The sequence below is a fragment of the Ornithodoros turicata genome, chromosome 3 (assembly GCF_037126465.1).
Source record: "Ornithodoros turicata isolate Travis chromosome 3, ASM3712646v1, whole genome shotgun sequence".
Lineage (NCBI taxonomy): Eukaryota > Metazoa > Arthropoda > Arachnida > Ixodida > Argasidae > Ornithodoros > Ornithodoros turicata.
Genome location: NC_088203.1, coordinates 396,877 through 411,110, shown reverse-complemented (window position 1 = coordinate 411,110; position 14,234 = coordinate 396,877).

Here is a 14,234-nt window from a genome sequence, read left to right as displayed (position 1 = left end):
CCTCAGCTGGGACTACACTATCATGCTATAAACACATGCTCAACGTGAAGCCACACAGCTTCGGCTATTTTTCCTTTTTATATGTACTTTCTTGCACTGTGGCCTCCACAGGTAGTGCCGTCACCGTGGAACACTGATGTCTCGTCGTGACACACCGTTAGAGCCGACCCGAGATCGTGCCACTTCCCTGCTCCGGACTGACGAGTCCTCACTAGAGCGAAACAGCTGTCCTCAGCTGGGACTACACTATCATGCTATAAACACATGCTCAACGTGAAGCCACACAGCTTCGGCTATTTTTCCTTTTTATATGTACTTTCTTGCACTGTGGCCTCCACAGGTAATGCCGTCACCGTGGAACACTGATGTCTCGTCGTGACACACCGTTAGAGCCGACCCGAGATCGTGCCACTTCCCTGCTCCGGACTGACGAGTCCTCACTAGAGCGAAACAGCTGTCCTCAGCTGGGACTACACTATCATGCTATAAACACATGCTCAACGTGAAGCCACACAGCTTCGGCTATTTTTCCTTTTTATATGTACTTTCTTGCACTGTGGCCTCCACAGGTAATGCCGTCACCGTGGAACACTGATGTCTCGTCGTGACACACCGTTAGAGCCGACCCGAGATCGTGCCACTTCCCTGCTCCGGACTGACGAGTCCTCACTAGAGCGAAACAGCTGTCCTCAGCTGGGGACTACACTATCATGCTATAAACACATGCTCAACGTGAAGCCACACAGCTTCGGCTATTTTTCCTTTTTATATGTACTTTCTTGCACTGTGGCCTCCACAGGTAGTGCCGTCACCGTGGAACACTGATGTCTCGTCGTGACACACCGTTAGAGCCGACCCGAGATCGTGCCACTTCCCTGCTCCGGACTGACGAGTCCTCACTAGAGCGAAACAGCTGTCCTCAGCTGGGACTACACTATCATGCTATAAACACATGCTCAACGTGAAGCCACACAGCTTCGGCTATTTTTCCTTTTTATATGTACTTTCTTGCACTGTGGCCTCCACAGGTAGTGCCGTCACCGTGGAACACTGATGTCTCGTCGTGACACACCGTTAGAGCCGACCCGAGATCGTGCCACTTCCCTGCTCCGGACTGACGAGTCCTCACTAGAGCGAAACAGCTGTCCTCAGCTGGGACTACACTATCATGCTATAAACACATGCTCAACGTGAAGCCACACAGCTTCGGCTATTTTTCCTTTTTATATGTACTTTCTTGCACTGTGGCCTCCACAGGTAGTGCCGTCACCGTGGAACACTGATGTCTCGTCGTGACACACCGTTAGAGCCGACCCGAGATCGTGCCACTTCCCTGCTCCGGACTGACGAGTCCTCACTAGAGCGAAACAGCTGTCCTCAGCTGGGACTACACTATCATGCTATAAACACATGCTCAACGTGAAGCCACACAGCTTCGGCTATTTTTCCTTTTTATATGTACTTTCTTGCACTGTGGCCTCCACAGGTAGTGCCGTCACCGTGGAACACTGATGTCTCGTCGTGACACACCGTTAGAGCCGACCCGAGATCGTGCCACTTCCCTGCTCCGGACTGACGAGTCCTCACTAGAGCGAAACAGCTGTCCTCAGCTGGGACTACACTATCATGCTATAAACACATGCTCAACGTGAAGCCACACAGCTTCGGCTATTTTTCCTTTTTATATGTACTTTCTTGCACTGTGGCCTCCACAGGTAGTGCCGTCACCGTGGAACACTGATGTCTCGTCGTGACACACCGTTAGAGCCGACCCGAGATCGTGCCACTTCCCTGCTCCGGACTGACGAGTCCTCACTAGAGCGAAACAGCTGTCCTCAGCTGGGACTACACTATCATGCTATAAACACATGCTCAACGTGAAGCCACACAGCTTCGGCTATTTTTCCTTTTTATATGTACTTTCTTGCACTGTGGCCTCCACAGGTAGTGCCGTCACCGTGGAACACTGATGTCTCGTCGTGACACACCGTTAGAGCCGACCCGAGATCGTGCCACTTCCCTGCTCCGGACTGACGAGTCCTCACTAGAGCGAAACAGCTGTCCTCAGCTGGGACTACACTATCATGCTATAAACACATGCTCAACGTGAAGCCACACAGCTTCGGCTATTTTTCCTTTTTATATGTACTTTCTTGCACTGTGGCCTCCACAGGTAGTGCCGTCACCGTGGAACACTGATGTCTCGTCGTGACACACCGTTAGAGCCGACCCGAGATCGTGCCACTTCCCTGCTCCGGACTGACGAGTCCTCACTAGAGCGAAACAGCTGTCCTCAGCTGGGACTACACTATCATGCTATAAACACATGCTCAACGTGAAGCCACACAGCTTCGGCTATTTTTCCTTTTTATATGTACTTTCTTGCACTGTGGCCTCCACAGGTAGTGCCGTCACCGTGGAACACTGATGTCTCGTCGTGACACACCGTTAGAGCCGACCCGAGATCGTGCCACTTCCCTGCTCCGGACTGACGAGTCCTCACTAGAGCGAAACAGCTGTCCTCAGCTGGGACTACACTATCATGCTATAAACACATGCTCAACGTGAAGCCACACAGCTTCGGCTATTTTTCCTTTTTATATGTACTTTCTTGCACTGTGGCCTCCACAGGTAATGCCGTCACCGTGGAACACTGATGTCTCGTCGTGACACACCGTTAGAGCCGACCCGAGATCGTGCCACTTCCCTGCTCCGGACTGACGAGTCCTCACTAGAGCGAAACAGCTGTCCTCAGCTGGGACTACACTATCATGCTATAAACACATGCTCAACGTGAAGCCACACAGCTTCGGCTATTTTTCCTTTTTATATGTACTTTCTTGCACTGTGGCCTCCACAGGTAATGCCGTCACCGTGGAACACTGATGTCTCGTCGTGACACACCGTTAGAGCCGACCCGAGATCGTGCCACTTCCCTGCTCCGGACTGACGAGTCCTCACTAGAGCGAAACAGCTGTCCTCAGCTGGGACTACACTATCATGCTATAAACACATGCTCAACGTGAAGCCACACAGCTTCGGCTATTTTTCCTTTTTATATGTACTTTCTTGCACTGTGGCCTCCACAGGTAGTGCCGTCACCGTGGAACACTGATGTCTCGTCGTGACACACCGTTAGAGCCGACCCGAGATCGTGCCACTTCCCTGCTCCGGACTGACGAGTCCTCACTAGAGCGAAACAGCTGTCCTCAGCTGGGACTACACTATCATGCTATAAACACATGCTCAACGTGAAGCCACACAGCTTCGGCTATTTTTCCTTTTTATATGTACTTTCTTGCACTGTGGCCTCCACAGGTAGTGCCGTCACCGTGGAACACTGATGTCTCGTCGTGACACACCGTTAGAGCCGACCCGAGATCGTGCCACTTCCCTGCTCCGGACTGACGAGTCCTCACTAGAGCGAAACAGCTGTCCTCAGCTGGGACTACACTATCATGCTATAAACACATGCTCAACGTGAAGCCACACAGCTTCGGCTATTTTTCCTTTTTATATGTACTTTCTTGCACTGTGGCCTCCACAGGTAATGCCGTCACCGTGGAACACTGATGTCTCGTCGTGACACACCGTTAGAGCCGACCCGAGATCGTGCCACTTCCCTGCTCCGGACTGACGAGTCCTCACTAGAGCGAAACAGCTGTCCTCAGCTGGGACTACACTATCATGCTATAAACACATGCTCAACGTGAAGCCACACAGCTTCGGCTATTTTTCCTTTTTATATGTACTTTCTTGCACTGTGGCCTCCACAGGTAGTGCCGTCACCGTGGAACACTGATGTCTCGTCGTGACACACCGTTAGAGCCGACCCGAGATCGTGCCACTTCCCTGCTCCGGACTGACGAGTCCTCACTAGAGCGAAACAGCTGTCCTCAGCTGGGACTACACTATCATGCTATAAACACATGCTCAACGTGAAGCCACACAGCTTCGGCTATTTTTCCTTTTTATATGTACTTTCTTGCACTGTGGCCTCCACAGGTAATGCCGTCACCGTGGAACACTGATGTCTCGTCGTGACACACCGTTAGAGCCGACCCGAGATCGTGCCACTTCCCTGCTCCGGACTGACGAGTCCTCACTAGAGCGAAACAGCTGTCCTCAGCTGGGACTACACTATCATGCTATAAACACATGCTCAACGTGAAGCCACACAGCTTCGGCTATTTTTCCTTTTTATATGTACTTTCTTGCACTGTGGCCTCCACAGGTAGTGCCGTCACCGTGGAACACTGATGTCTCGTCGTGACACACCGTTAGAGCCGACCCGAGATCGTGCCACTTCCCTGCTCCGGACTGACGAGTCCTCACTAGAGCGAAACAGCTGTCCTCAGCTGGGACTACACTATCATGCTATAAACACATGCTCAACGTGAAGCCACACAGCTTCGGCTATTTTTCCTTTTTATATGTACTTTCTTGCACTGTGGCCTCCACAGGTAGTGCCGTCACCGTGGAACACTGATGTCTCGTCGTGACACACCGTTAGAGCCGACCCGAGATCGTGCCACTTCCCTGCTCCGGACTGACGAGTCCTCACTAGAGCGAAACAGCTGTCCTCAGCTGGGACTACACTATCATGCTATAAACACATGCTCAACGTGAAGCCACACAGCTTCGGCTATTTTTCCTTTTTATATGTACTTTCTTGCACTGTGGCCTCCACAGGTAATGCCGTCACCGTGGAACACTGATGTCTCGTCGTGACACACCGTTAGAGCCGACCCGAGATCGTGCCACTTCCCTGCTCCGGACTGACGAGTCCTCACTAGAGCGAAACAGCTGTCCTCAGCTGGGACTACACTATCATGCTATAAACACATGCTCAACGTGAAGCCACACAGCTTCGGCTATTTTTCCTTTTTATATGTACTTTCTTGCACTGTGGCCTCCACAGGTAGTGCCGTCACCGTGGAACACTGATGTCTCGTCGTGACACACCGTTAGAGCCGACCCGAGATCGTGCCACTTCCCTGCTCCGGACTGACGAGTCCTCACTAGAGCGAAACAGCTGTCCTCAGCTGGGACTACACTATCATGCTATAAACACATGCTCAACGTGAAGCCACACAGCTTCGGCTATTTTTCCTTTTTATATGTACTTTCTTGCACTGTGGCCTCCACAGGTAGTGCCGTCACCGTGGAACACTGATGTCTCGTCGTGACACACCGTTAGAGCCGACCCGAGATCGTGCCACTTCCCTGCTCCGGACTGACGAGTCCTCACTAGAGCGAAACAGCTGTCCTCAGCTGGGACTACACTATCATGCTATAAACACATGCTCAACGTGAAGCCACACAGGTTCGGCTATTTTTCCTTTTTATATGTACTTTCTTGCACTGTGGCCTCCACAGGTAGTGCCGTCACCGTGGAACACTGATGTCTCGTCGTGACACACCGTTAGAGCCGACCCGAGATCGTGCCACTTCCCTGCTCCGGACTGACGAGTCCTCACTAGAGCGAAACAGCTGTCCTCAGCTGGGACTACACTATCATGCTATAAACACATGCTCAACGTGAAGCCACACAGGTTCGGCTATTTTTCCTTTTTATATGTACTTTCTTGCACTGTGGCCTCCACAGGTAGTGCCGTCACCGTGGAACACTGATGTCTCGTCGTGACACACCGTTAGAGCCGACCCGAGATCGTGCCACTTCCCTGCTCCGGACTGACGAGTCCTCACTAGAGCGAAACAGCTGTCCTCAGCTGGGACTACACTATCATGCTATAAACACATGCTCAACGTGAAGCCACACAGGTTCGGCTATTTTTCCTTTTTATATGTACTTTCTTGCACTGTGGCCTCCACAGGTAGTGCCGTCACCGTGGAACACTGATGTCTCGTCGTGACACACCGTTAGAGCCGACCCGAGATCGTGCCACTTCCCTGCTCCGGACTGACGAGTCCTCACTAGAGCGAAACAGCTGTCCTCAGCTGGGACTACACTATCATGCTATAAACACATGCTCAACGTGAAGCCACACAGGTTCGGCTATTTTTCCTTTTTATATGTACTTTCTTGCACTGTGGCCTCCACAGGTAGTGCCGTCACCGTGGAACACTGATGTCTCGTCGTGACACACCGTTAGAGCCGACCCGAGATCGTGCCACTTCCCTGCTCCGGACTGACGAGTCCTCACTAGAGCGAAACAGCTGTCCTCAGCTGGGACTACACTATCATGCTATAAACACATGCTCAACGTGAAGCCACACAGGTCGGCTATTTTTCCTTTTTATATGTACTTTCTTGCACTGTGGCCTCCACAGGTAGTGCCGTCACCGTGGAACACTGATGTCTCGTCGTGACACACCGTTAGAGCCGACCCGAGATCGTGCCACTTCCCTGCTCCGGACTGACGAGTCCTCACTAGAGCGAAACAGCTGTCCTCAGCTGGGACTACACTATCATGCTATAAACACATGCTCAACGTGAAGCCACACAGGTTCGGCTATTTTTCCTTTTTATATGTACTTTCTTGCACTGTGGCCTCCACAGGTAGTGCCGTCACCGTGGAACACTGATGTCTCGTCGTGACACACCGTTAGAGCCGACCCGAGATCGTGCCACTTCCCTGCTCCGGACTGACGAGTCCTCACTAGAGCGAAACAGCTGTCCTCAGCTGGGACTACACTATCATGCTATAAACACATGCTCAACGTGAAGCCACACAGGTTCGGCTATTTTTCCTTTTTATATGTACTTTCTTGCACTGTGGCCTCCACAGGTAGTGCCGTCACCGTGGAACACTGATGTCTCGTCGTGACACACCGTTAGAGCCGACCCGAGATCGTGCCACTTCCCTGCTCCGGACTGACGAGTCCTCACTAGAGCGAAACAGCTGTCCTCAGCTGGGACTACACTATCATGCTATAAACACATGCTCAACGTGAAGCCACACAGGTTCGGCTATTTTTCCTTTTTATATGTACTTTCTTGCACTGTGGCCTCCACAGGTAGTGCCGTCACCGTGGAACACTGATGTCTCGTCGTGACACACCGTTAGAGCCGACCCGAGATCGTGCCACTTCCCTGCTCCGGACTGACGAGTCCTCACTAGAGCGAAACAGCTGTCCTCAGCTGGGACTACACTATCATGCTATAAACACATGCTCAACGTGAAGCCACACAGCTTCGGCTATTTTTCCTTTTTATATGTACTTTCTTGCACTGTGGCCTCCACAGGTAGTGCCGTCACCGTGGAACACTGATGTCTCGTCGTGACACACCGTTAGAGCCGACCCGAGATCGTGCCACTTCCCTGCTCCGGACTGACGAGTCCTCACTAGAGCGAAACAGCTGTCCTCAGCTGGGACTACACTATCATGCTATAAACACATGCTCAACGTGAAGCCACACAGGTTCGGCTATTTTTCCTTTTTATATGTACTTTCTTGCACTGTGGCCTCCACAGGTAGTGCCGTCACCGTGGAACACTGATGTCTCGTCGTGACACACCGTTAGAGCCGACCCGAGATCGTGCCACTTCCCTGCTCCGGACTGACGAGTCCTCACTAGAGCGAAACAGCTGTCCTCAGCTGGGACTACACTATCATGCTATAAACACATGCTCAACGTGAAGCCACACAGCTTCGGCTATTTTTCCTTTTTATATGTACTTTCTTGCACTGTGGCCTCCACAGGTAGTGCCGTCACCGTGGAACACTGATGTCTCGTCGTGACACACCGTTAGAGCCGACCCGAGATCGTGCCACTTCCCTGCTCCGGACTGACGAGTCCTCACTAGAGCGAAACAGCTGTCCTCAGCTGGGACTACACTATCATGCTATAAACACATGCTCAACGTGAAGCCACACAGCTTCGGCTATTTTTCCTTTTTATATGTACTTTCTTGCACTGTGGCCTCCACAGGTAGTGCCGTCACCGTGGAACACTGATGTCTCGTCGTGACACACCGTTAGAGCCGACCCGAGATCGTGCCACTTCCCTGCTCCGGACTGACGAGTCCTCACTAGAGCGAAACAGCTGTCCTCAGCTGGGACTACACTATCATGCTATAAACACATGCTCAACGTGAAGCCACACAGCTTCGGCTATTTTTCCTTTTTATATGTACTTTCTTGCACTGTGGCCTCCACAGGTAGTGCCGTCACCGTGGAACACTGATGTCTCGTCGTGACACACCGTTAGAGCCGACCCGAGATCGTGCCACTTCCCTGCTCCGGACTGACGAGTCCTCACTAGAGCGAAACAGCTGTCCTCAGCTGGGACTACACTATCATGCTATAAACACATGCTCAACGTGAAGCCACACAGCTTCGGCTATTTTTCCTTTTTATATGTACTTTCTTGCACTGTGGCCTCCACAGGTAGTGCCGTCACCGTGGAACACTGATGTCTCGTCGTGACACACCGTTAGAGCCGACCCGAGATCGTGCCACTTCCCTGCTCCGGACTGACGAGTCCTCACTAGAGCGAAACAGCTGTCCTCAGCTGGGACTACACTATCATGCTATAAACACATGCTCAACGTGAAGCCACACAGCTTCGGCTATTTTTCCTTTTATATGTACTTTCTTGCACTGTGGCCTCCACAGGTAGTGCCGTCACCGTGGAACACTGATGTCTCGTCGTGACACACCGTTAGAGCCGACCCGAGATCGTGCCACTTCCCTGCTCCGGACTGACGAGTCCTCACTAGAGCGAAACAGCTGTCCTCAGCTGGGACTACACTATCATGCTATAAACACATGCTCAACGTGAAGCCACACAGCTTCGGCTATTTTTCCTTTTATATGTACTTTCTTGCACTGTGGCCTCCACAGGTAGTGCCGTCACCGTGGAACACTGATGTCTCGTCGTGACACACCGTTAGAGCCGACCCGAGATCGTGCCACTTCCCTGCTCCGGACTGACGAGTCCTCACTAGAGCGAAACAGCTGTCCTCAGCTGGGACTACACTATCATGCTATAAACACATGCTCAACGTGAAGCCACACAGCTTCGGCTATTTTTCCTTTTTATATGTACTTTCTTGCACTGTGGCCTCCACAGGTAGTGCCGTCACCGTGGAACACTGATGTCTCGTCGTGACACACCGTTAGAGCCGACCCGAGATCGTGCCACTTCCCTGCTCCGGACTGACGAGTCCTCACTAGAGCGAAACAGCTGTCCTCAGCTGGGACTACACTATCATGCTATAAACACATGCTCAACGTGAAGCCACACAGCTTCGGCTATTTTTCCTTTTTATATGTACTTTCTTGCACTGTGGCCTCCACAGGTAGTGCCGTCACCGTGGAACACTGATGTCTCGTCGTGACACACCGTTAGAGCCGACCCGAGATCGTGCCACTTCCCTGCTCCGGACTGACGAGTCCTCACTAGAGCGAAACAGCTGTCCTCAGCTGGGACTACACTATCATGCTATAAACACATGCTCAACGTGAAGCCACACAGCTTCGGCTATTTTTCCTTTTTATATGTACTTTCTTGCACTGTGGCCTCCACAGGTAGTGCCGTCACCGTGGAACACTGATGTCTCGTCGTGACACACCGTTAGAGCCGACCCGAGATCGTGCCACTTCCCTGCTCCGGACTGACGAGTCCTCACTAGAGCGAAACAGCTGTCCTCAGCTGGGACTACACTATCATGCTATAAACACATGCTCAACGTGAAGCCACACAGCTTCGGCTATTTTTCCTTTTTATATGTACTTTCTTGCACTGTGGCCTCCACAGGTAGTGCCGTCACCGTGGAACACTGATGTCTCGTCGTGACACACCGTTAGAGCCGACCCGAGATCGTGCCACTTCCCTGCTCCGGACTGACGAGTCCTCACTAGAGCGAAACAGCTGTCCTCAGCTGGGACTACACTATCATGCTATAAACACATGCTCAACGTGAAGCCACACAGCTTCGGCTATTTTTCCTTTTTATATGTACTTTCTTGCACTGTGGCCTCCACAGGTAGTGCCGTCACCGTGGAACACTGATGTCTCGTCGTGACACACCGTTAGAGCCGACCCGAGATCGTGCCACTTCCCTGCTCCGGACTGACGAGTCCTCACTAGAGCGAAACAGCTGTCCTCAGCTGGGACTACACTATCATGCTATAAACACATGCTCAACGTGAAGCCACACAGCTTCGGCTATTTTTCCTTTTTATATGTACTTTCTTGCACTGTGGCCTCCACAGGTAGTGCCGTCACCGTGGAACACTGATGTCTCGTCGTGACACACCGTTAGAGCCGACCCGAGATCGTGCCACTTCCCTGCTCCGGACTGACGAGTCCTCACTAGAGCGAAACAGCTGTCCTCAGCTGGGACTACACTATCATGCTATAAACACATGCTCAACGTGAAGCCACACAGCTTCGGCTATTTTTCCTTTTTATATGTACTTTCTTGCACTGTGGCCTCCACAGGTAGTGCCGTCACCGTGGAACACTGATGTCTCGTCGTGACACACCGTTAGAGCCGACCCGAGATCGTGCCACTTCCCTGCTCCGGACTGACGAGTCCTCACTAGAGCGAAACAGCTGTCCTCAGCTGGGACTACACTATCATGCTATAAACACATGCTCAACGTGAAGCCACACAGCTTCGGCTATTTTTCCTTTTTATATGTACTTTCTTGCACTGTGGCCTCCACAAGTAGTGCCGTCACCGTGGAACACTGATGTCTCGTCCTGACACACCGTTAGAGCCGACCCGAGATCGTGCCACTTCCTTGCTTCGGACTGACGGGCTCCAAATAGAGCGAAACAGCTATACTTTTCACCGTGTTTGCTTTCGTCGACATTTTAGGTGGCAACAAAATGTTATGGCGACCCCCCTGGTAAAAAGCAAAGCAAGCAGAGAAGCGAAACTGTGATTGGCAGGTCGAGCCTCTTTTTGTGACTCCTCCCAATGGTCAGACGGCTCTGCCCAAGTACAGACGCGGCGACGGTTCGCCCTGGCAAACCTCACCCGGCGGAGTTTCGTGCCCAGAAAGAGTATCAAAGGTTTGGGCTTGACAGCCGTTGAGAATGGAGCTCCCGTTGGACGCTACCGCAAAGTGACAAGTTGGCGCAGTTATTCCAGTTTCGAACGCAAAATGCGTTGAAGCGATTGAAATTCATTGCCAATTGACGGAAGCGTATGGAGAGTCGTTCTTGGATGTCAAAAACGTTCGGAAGTTGCGTAAAGAATTTTACAGCCGGTCGTACTGAAATTCACGACAAGCCAAGGAGCGATATACCGCCAATTTCCGACGAGACAGTCGCGAAGGTTGAGCAAACCGTGCGTGACGATCGGCAGATCTCTTTTAATGACATTTTGGTTGATGAGGTTTCAAGAAGCACTACCCACAGGTGTGATGCAATATCGAAAGGTGTGCGCAAGACAAATGCTGACTATAAAGACCACAAACGACAACGAGTTGATTCTTCCCGCGAATTTCTTCGCCGCTGTACGCAGACAGAAAGGACAATTTTTTGGAGTCGATTGTCACGGGTGACGAAACCTGGGTGTTCCACTTTACATCTGGGACCAAACAACAATCATGCGAGAGGCGGCATCCCTTTTCGCCGCGAAAATTCAAACAAACACAGTCTTCCTGTAGATTCATGACAACTGTGTGTCCGGAGTGGGTATTGTTGGTCGACTTTATACCTGCTGGGACCACAATAAATGCTGTCAAGTACGGTGAAAGTCAGACGGGTAATTGAGAACCGGAGAAAGGAATGTTGAGCAAGGGCGCACTCTCCACGACAATGCTCGCCACACGTCGCTCTCCTGCAAAACTTTGGCTGCCGACCCAGTGACTACCATCTGTTCCCATTTGGCCGGAAGGCGATTCAGCTCCGACGAAGAGGTGAAAGACCAAGTTCAACGCTACCTCAAGGACATGGCGGCGAGCTCATATCACATGGGTTGTGTTCGAGAATCGGAGTCGTGACGTGTGAGTGTCATCGTACGTCGTCGACTCAAGCGACTGGACTCTCGAGCACCTCTAGATACCTCTAGTGTTGATTTCTCGAATTTTCGAGCGGGAGTCTCTGCGATGACGTCACGAGAGCCTCACCAGGGCACCCAGCAAGTGTCGACTCTCTCGAGTTGCTCGAGTCCAATAAACGAACACAACAATGGGCATACAAAAACTGTCACAGTGTCTACAAAAATACGTCGACCGAAATGGCGATTATGTAGAAAAGTAGATATTTGTTTAACCTTTAAAATGATGTAAATATTATAGAAAATAAACGTTTTTCTTTTGCGATTGCTCTCGTATTTTGTCCGAAATATCCGCGGATCCCAACCTCAGCATCATTCCGTCTGTCGACAGATTGATGAGTGTGATCAAGTGGCGCAACTGCCATGATAAGCGACCACACATCGAGTCAGCAATCAGTGGCTCCCATGAGTTGAAAACATCAAACGAATGGCATAATGTTTGCTCGAGCCAGAGCCTATACGCCGTGCTCTTGGCCACCAATGCTTAGGCCTCACAGGAATTAATGTTCCCTTCTTCCAGCCACACGATGGCTTCCCTTACAGAGTGTTTGACTATACGAAAATCTACGTGTAATACCCTTTTTTAGGGAGTATGAGGTCCTCTCCTCCGTATGAGTCTACCCGTGTGCGATCACCTCCGTAATGAAACATTTAGAGAAAGAAAAGTATCACGTAGCTTTTCCCTGAACATGTCAAACGTTGTCAGCAATCCATTCCTTTAGGGTTAATCGCCTGTGTACGCAACCAAGCCAGTGTGCAAAGAGCATTAACAAGCATGTTGGCGTACACTGACTCCCGGATAATATTATTTATTCATTATATGTGGCTCATATACCTACAGTGTAACGTATGTAATGAGAAAATAACTAGACCGCGTTCCGCAACCTGTGGAAGCTTAGGTAATTCTATCTCGCCAGAAATGCTTCACTTGAGGCACAACACCTTATCAATATCGGCAGTACGCTTGGAGTTCAATGAATGGCAATAGCGATAACGCATCGTGTTTGCGATACATTTTCATATTCCTCTTCCAAAAGACACGACACCTTGTGTATTTCATAATAAACGCGCTAAAAAAAAAAAAAGCAGAGAAAGGGACGGGCAGGGAGCAGACAGAGGTAACGCACTTTCTGCTTACACAGCGGTTTATCTGCTCCGAACAATACAGCTGCAAAACACAGTTTTAAATGTGCTCTCAACACGCTTACTTGTGCAGCTGATTGTATGACGGAAACTAGCTTGGTAGCAAATATTATGCAGTATGATACCTGTGTGTGTTTCGCAAATGTGAGCTAAAAAGTCAGAAAATGGGCAGAATAACACAAATTATATTCCTAACTACTCAATTGCGCTTTGCTTATAAAAGTTAATGAAATTGAGGAAGGTCTTCACATCAGTCTGCCTGATTAAAAAGTAATTGAAACCAATGACAATAAGAGATTATGCTTCATCGTTATGTATCTATCTTTGCCCTCTGTTTTCCACGTCTTCCGTATATTATGAGAAAGAGTCCGCCGCTACCGGTATTTGTAGCGGAAATACTTTTTTCCGTTGCCAATTGAAAATGTAGAGCGATCGTTACTCCGCTACTAAAAAAAGTAGCGAATGGCGAACTTGGCTGTAAGTAGCGACATGCTTCATGATGCATAAATACTGCAACGTCTTTACGCACATTCGTCAACAGGTTTCTAATGTGTTGCTTAGAGAAGGGCATGGTAGCGGAAAAGTAGCAGCATTGTACTTACGTTACATTTATATTGGTATCGTTAGTGGTACCGCGTTACTTTTCACATTTGTAGCGAGGCTAGTATTGCGCTACTTTTTATGGAGTAGCGGGTAGCTGTATTGCGTTACTCTGTTTTGTTAGCGGCTACAACACTGCCTATAAATACCTAGGTGCTTCAAATCTCAGTTGGAAGAATAACATAGAATATATCAGTAATAAAGATAGGGCAGCGTAACTGGGCTTGGCAGCTCTCGAGGTTGTGTCTCTTTTATACGCTCTAGCTTTGAAGAGCCATCCTATGTATGAACCTCACAAGGTACGAATAATCATACGACCACTTTCACATTTATTCCACGTTCATCAAAGAAATTCCCAATAAGCGACTTTTATATAAGAAGTCTCGTTGATGCAGCTCTATGTATATCAAATGTATTGTACAAATCCTTGTTGTCGGCATTTTTTTTACTTGTTTGTGAGCATTCCACCCCGTTCCATTTATTACTTTTACACATTTGTTTCTATTA